Genomic DNA, 7354 nt, shown 5'->3' with positions numbered 1-7354 from the left:
AGATTTGTTCACCGCCTTAGAAGGCTAGAAAGTTCACCTCCACGTTATATAGATCTTCAAACTACATTTCCTCAAAACGAGTGCTCCCAATCCCCACAAAATTCACACTACCTCCACTAGTCCCCATGACATTCTTTTATTTAATATCAAGTTGTTTCATAATTTTAACCATGATTTTTTCTGTCTAATTTTCCTTTCCAATCTTCTCCTTCGATGGTTGAAATGTAATAGGAGATACTACGGTCCTCCTGAGTGTACCAATCCTTATTGAGGGTTTTCATGCCATCAAGATGTTGCGCTGCTGCGCATGGTTTTTGGATTATTCCTTTGGGAGAGACTTGTTCAGCGACACCTTTGTTTACTAAATCAAAACTCTTGTAAAAGAACATAAGGATAAAGTTATCAGGGAAACGATGGGTTGGTCATTGTAGCACAAACTTTTGAATCATAGCCAAGTTCCGTGTAGTGGTTTTCTATTTAGGGTTTTAAGCATTGAATTTTATCTCGAATAGTCATCAATTTCGAGGATGGGAAAAATAGCATATTGAATGTTGTTTCGAGCTCTTCCCATAATGTTACTAAATTTTGTGGTAATTTGTTTAACCACTCGCAAGCTTCACTCATCAAGGAAAATGGGAATAATTGCATTCTGACTAACTCTAGGGAGATGTTTTTGAAAGAGAATGGACCAAAAACATCTACAAAGTTTTGAATATGCTCATAGGGATCATGATGAGCCAATCTAGTGAAGAGTCATTTTAGTTGCAAGAGCTGCAACTTAATGTTCATTATGTAGAACATTGCATTTCTCTCGGCTTGGGGTGAGAGGATGGCTCAAACACCTCCCATAATATGGGGCTTCATTAACATTTGGATCTTCGACATCGTTCATATTACCGATGTCATCTTAGTGGCTCATCTGGCTACATTATTGTCATTTACACTCATAAATCGTGCTTAGGAAAGATACACATAAAACAAAAATGAAAATTAAGTAAGTAGACTACAACTATCATAAATAAAAACACTAGTGAACTACATTATCACGTGACACCACTTGTCATGCCCGTAGCCTACACCCTGTGGCCCGTACTCGAAGACCATTTCTGTCCCCAAGCAAACCCTTGTCCTGACTTACTTAAGTTAAGCATAGTAAACAAAACACTTTATATAACAATCTGGCAAAAATTACTCTTAAGTTTCAAAAAGAAAATAAACTATAAACTAAAATACAGACTGTCTATGAAGCCTCTAGTGACTGAGATTGAAGTAGGGATAGACCACTACATCCTAAAAAAATTAATATAGTAAAGCCAATGAAAAGTATATCCCCTGGATTGCAAGGAGGCTCACCACTGATCTTTGAGCTCAATCAAGATAAACTAAGTGTTGCATAATGATCCTAGTTATCTACGTCTGCATCATAAAACGATGCAAGCCAACTAGAATCAGTACAATGAATGTACGAGTATGCGAGTTGGAACGAATCAAAAGATAACAACTTATTATAAAGCAATAAGAACATTTGCAATAAACTAAACTTTACTGATATATGAACTTAACTTGACTTATATATGGTAAAACAGTGTAAACTCATTGTTCATTAAAGATTGAAGAATAACAAACTTAACTTTTCTTATAAATGACGGTAATATAGTTTCTGTAGGAACTTCTCTAACCGACAACCACCACTAGAGCCTAAGTGGTGATACAAGGTCTCGTTTATTCTACAAGAATTGTCCTATACTTTGTTGTTGCATCGAATATCCTCAACCAAGTGGATCCATTGGTTAAACTCATGTCATCATCTAAGAATTACAACACGTTAATACCCTTTATGGTTACATGGTTTACATGGTTACTTGACTTATCTGAACTCTCATCCCCATATTTGTGCTCAATACTACTCTCAAAACTTACTTTAGCTCATACTTTTAATAAAACTTCCTTCCTTTGGTGTGAGATTATTTACTGAACTTGTTAGCTTTACAAGCTCTTCTTGGAATCAATGCTCCCCTCTTTAGTTCAAAACTTTTTCGCAAATTCTTAGTTTCCTTTAACCTTAACTGTCAAATCTTTCTCTTTACATAACTTTAAATATTTACTCTTAGGGAATACTTAGGTTCATTATAACTTTTGATAATTTAATTCAACTCTTTTCTCTCTGCTCGACTTATAACTTGAACGTTAAATGAATGTTAAAATGATTGTTTATTACTCGTTGAAAACTTTAAGAATTCAATTTGACTTGTTTCTTAATTTTTAAACATGTCTGTTAACTTTTTTTACTTTGATCTTAACTTTTCATGGATTATGGATTAAGGATCATGATATAAATTTTATGGATTATTTCATGGTTTTTAGATGTACTTTAATGTGATGGAACAAACTTGGAATGATAGGTACATCAATTAGGAACTAGTACGAAGAGTTAATGAAAGAACGGGGTCTCTAGGGGGTCGTACTACTCTTAAAGGCACGGAGCGCCAGATCCTGATGGACAGACAATGTCCTCAAGCGTTCTTGATGGAACGGCACACGAGTGCCCGATGGACAGAGTATATCATGAGGCGATCTGGTAGGACCGGCACCCCACGCCCGGCACCCAAAGCTTATCAGATGGGTTTTCTGACTTATCTTCTCTGATTTACAATTCTAAGCATCCCAAACTTCCATGGATATTCCTACAAACAATTACAATTATTTATATACTCAATACCCAATAGATTAGACCCAAAAACAGTCTGAAACCATGAATATTAACTACTAGATATGAATCATAACTTTACAAACCTAGATCCAATAATTGTTCATCAAGAACATCAAGATTTATCATTGATTCAATAAAAAGCTTGATGAATTAAACATTTTAGTGTGTGGGTGAACTAACCCATCACAAAAAGTTCTCACATACCACGATAGGGATAACCCCCGAAATGTCCATGCACGATCTTGGCATTCTTGAAGATTCTTCATCGTCCTCTTCTTTTCTCTTTTTCTCCCAAGCCAAAAGAATTCTTACTCTTGTTAAGCGTTATTTGGACTTGTTTTTTACCCATAATAAACATTAAAATTTATTAGGAAATACTAGGGTTAAAAGACAACTTTGCCCTTACTAAAATCCTGATTAGATTTTCCTCAGCTCAATAACACCACTTTTGAAAGGCATATCTCCCTCATACAATATTGTATTTTCGTAAACTTTGCTTTGTTGGAAAGTGTTTGTCTAGCTATTCCAAAACATATAAAGAATTCATCTAAATTTCTCCTGAGCCAGAAGTGATGGACATTTGAAAATGACCAAAACTCAATTTTATAAGCTGGAAATTTTTCAGATTTCCTTACATATTACCAAAATGATTATTCTAGGTTTATTAGCTTATTTTAGTTAATTCAAGGTACGAGATGTTACAATATCTCACCTTAGGAAAATTCATCCTCGTATGAGAATTCATTCACTAAGTTAACGGTACAAGCATCATTTCAATTCTAAAAAAAATAATTAATAAAATGCTTATACATAGAGTTATAAAGTGCTAAGAAGAGAATTTAGTACCTTGATCCTTATTTTCTCCGGATTCAAAGAGATTTGGCTATCTCTTTTTTATATCCTCCTCAGCTTCCCAGGTCACTTCTTCAATGAAATGGTTCCTCCAAAGGACCTTGTTTGAAGCAACATCTTTATACTAAACTTGTGAACTTGACGATCCAAAATCTGAATCGGAACTTCTTCGTAGAATAGGTTATTATTAATATCAACTTTATCTATTGGTAAAATTAATGAAGGACCACCCAAGCACTTCTTCAACATATTAATTTTGAATATCGGATGAACGGCTGCTAACTCTTGGGGTAGATCTAACTCATAAGCCACATTGTCCACTCTTTTGGAGATTTAATAAGGTCAAATATACCGGGGAGTAAGTTTCCCCTTTTTAACGAACGACATAACTCCTTTCATGGGTGAAAATTAAAGATATACCCAATCATCCACCTCAAACTCTAATGTTTTCTCCTAACATTTGTGAAGGTCTTCTTGTGACTTTGTGCCATTATCAATATTTCTTGAACTACTTTCACCTTCTCCACAGCTTGGTGAACTAGATCTCGTTCTATAAAACCTACTTTACCAACTTCGAACCACCCAATAGAAGATCTGAATCTTATTCTATAAAGAGATACATAAAGAGCCATTCAGAGGCTCTAATAAGTAACAATTGTTGTAAGCAAACTCAATGAAAGGTATGTTAACATCCCAATTCCCTTTGAAGTGGATCACAGAAGATCTCAACTTATCTTTCGAAGGTCTGGATAGTACTCTTTGTTTTTCTATCCATGTGAGGATGAAAAGGAGTGCTTAAGTTCACCTTTGAACACAACCATTTTTTGAAAGATTTCTAAAACTGTGTATAAACTAAGCACCTCTATAGGAAATAATGGAGACTGGAATTCCATGAAGTCTTACCACTTTAGAAGGTAGAACTTAGCAATATACTTTTTGACACCAAATTTTTGTCTGATAGTTTTAAAATTAATGTTTGAATATTTTTTTTGAATTATTCAAATACATGTTTTTGTTATTTTAATGAAATTTGTTGATAATTATCACTTTTCACAAAGTATTAGGATTTTTATCGATTATTATGTTTATATTATTTTGCCACAGTCAAAAATTCAAATATTTGTTCATTTCTTATAAAAACATTATTTATGTTAAATTGTATTTTTTACATGCAATTGATTAGGTTCATTATATTTTTCATATTCATTTTTTCTCTGGTTTTGCATTGTTAATATTCATTTTAATATTCTGCGCAGTCTAAAAATTTATTCAAATTTTATATACAATTTGCATACACGGATATTTTATCAATCGATAACTTTAGGATCACAACCTCAAACCAATAATTTGGGCCCATTTTATAACAATTACTATTTAAAGAAAGGTTGGTCCATTAGGTTTGAGGGGTGGTGATATATTTTTTAAATTAGGGTCTAAAATTTTTAGATTTTTATGGACAAGTGTTTCACTTTTCAATATTTTTCGGTCATCACCACCCCGGAATCCCGCGATGTTCCGGCAACCCAAAAAAACCGCTTTATTTTCCCAATTATCCGGCGAAAACCCCTCTGCACATCCCTCTGCTCAATAACCCAAAAAAAAACCCTTTATTTTCCCCATTATCCGGCGAAAACCCCTCTGAACATCCCTCTCCTCAATCTCGCCCCTTCCCTCTCCCTTTTTCCCTCCTTCCAGACACCTTTCACGCCCCCTCTCTCTTTTTCTTCCTTTACTCTCCCCTTCCTCTCCTCTCCTCCACTCTTCCCCCTCTTTCATTGCTCCTCTCCCTAATTTTCCCTTTCTCGGCTTCTCCCTCTTCCTCCTCTTTCTCTTCCTTCTCCGTCCGACCATCAGACCTCCCAAACAACTGCTAAACTACCAGAAAACAACCACCAAATCCCCATCGGAAGACAACCAAAACAGACCCTTCTCCATTTTCCCGTCAAAATCACCACCGAAAACACCACACCTCGAAACCTCCAATGCTCCGACCATCGATGTTCCTCGCGCCAATCCACCGGCAAATGCTGTTGAACAACCCAATGCAGCCACGCATTGAAACCACCAGGCAGCACGCTCCGGCGAACAACAACAGCAAGTACCAGAGCCGCAACTCCACCAGTGAGCTCTTTCTTTGGGCAAAATATGATGGTAACTGAATTCTATTTTTCCTCTATTGTTGTTTTTTCACATAAATTTTTTATTTTATGTTTGTATGTTGTAAAATCTAGTTTATTTGATTTTTTTTTACTATTACATATCCTATTGTGATATCATATCCATGTGTTTGTGGGTTGTTTTACTTTCCATTGTTTTAGCAATTTTTGTTGGCATGTTATGGATTTTAGTGGAATTAGTTAATGTGAGGATTGACCTTTTATTTATTTACGTTTCTTATCACTTTTGTTAATATTTTTTAATGTTTCTTTTGCTGTTGTTCTTTTGAGTTATTGTTATTATTATTATGAGAATTTAGTGGTTACTTGAATATGCATCATTTTTGTTTAATGTTCCAATAATAGGTAACATTTGTTTAGTTTTTGATGAGTTTATTCATTTTTACTCTGTTAATATTTTTTTTATATTTTTTTAACAAATAAAATAAAATCATATGTATAATGTTTTGATATTTTATGTTTATTTTTTAAAGGTTGTCGGTCACTAGTATGAAATTTCTAATATGATTTATTGATTTTGATAGCCGTTTAGAATTTTTTAATTTTATTGTTTTAGTGGTAGAAAATTCTAATGTTACTCTTTTTGATTGTTGACTGTTCGTGAGTTATAATTATAATTAAAGTTTGTTTTTATTCTTACTTTATTTCGTTATTTTTTATTTTTCTGCCAATTCTTTGGTGTAATTAGTGCATACAACTTTGTTATATTGTTGTTTGAGTCCTTGACTCATTAATTCTTATTGTCAGTCGATTTTGTTTAATTTTTACACCCAGTTATTTGTGTTTCTATTAATTTTTTAAGCTTATTTTAATATTTGTTCTTAGATAACTGAGCTAATGGGATAACAGGTAAAAATGGAGGATGAAGAAATAACCGTCGATTTCCAAGGCCTTCCATGTTCTTAAGACAGATTTTTATTATTAAATTATCATTTGATTAATTCATATCTATTTATTTATTACTAACACTTTTTACTAAGTGTGTTTATAGGTGCACAGAGTTGTTTCTCATGAAGTCATTCGAAAAAGCTCGAATTATTTTTTTATTTCATTATTATATAAATATTGACGTTAGGCAAACCTTTGACCGATAATTATTATTTTATTTTATTGTGTATATTTCATGTTTATTATATTTGCACGCTATTGTATTCTCATCCTCAATTTGAAAAAATGAACTCAGTCGGGAACCATAGTTGTGGATTTCGAAGGGTGCCTAACCCTTTCTCTTAGGAATAACTTGAACCCCTTACCTAGAATCAAATTGGTTTCGTAGACATTTCTTTTAGGTTAATTAATTAATCGGTTTCCTAGTTTTCCCCAAAAAATTAGGTGGCGACTCCCTTTAATTACTTTTTAACCCCTTTTACCCGTTTTAAAAATCATTTTTAACTAATTCTTTTTTAATTGAGTCGCTGCGACGTTTCTCCCATTCAGAGGATGTCAACAGAATGACGACTCCGCTGGGGACATTAGAGGTTCTAACCATTCTGGGTTTATTTTTTTCAAATTGAGGATATTATTCTTTATCGTATTATTTATTATATCTTGTGTATTTTGTTAATTATTTGCATGTCGTACTAATTATTTATTCATTATTTATTGTATATTGTCA

At 33.5% G+C, this 7354-nt stretch overlaps 1 long non-coding RNA gene across 2 annotated transcripts; it reads left to right on the top strand.

Moving 5' to 3' along the window:
- The first annotated feature begins 4977 nt into the window (after positions 1–4977).
- Positions 4978–6856, top strand: LOC114074391. Of its 2 annotated transcripts, none has more exons than XR_003574777.1 (2): positions 4978–5713; positions 6589–6856. It is a non-coding gene; the product is annotated as an uncharacterized LOC114074391 (long non-coding RNA). The 2 variants fall into 2 exon arrangements; XR_003574776.1 differs by having other exon boundaries at positions 6565–6856.
- The last annotated feature ends 498 nt before the right edge of the window (positions 6857–7354 follow it).

The sequence above is a fragment of the Solanum pennellii genome, chromosome 10, assembly GCF_001406875.1.
Source record: "Solanum pennellii chromosome 10, SPENNV200".
Lineage (NCBI taxonomy): Eukaryota > Viridiplantae > Streptophyta > Magnoliopsida > Solanales > Solanaceae > Solanum > Solanum pennellii.
The sequence above is the reverse complement of the archived record's forward strand: the minus strand, read 5'-3'. Positions and strand labels throughout refer to the sequence as shown.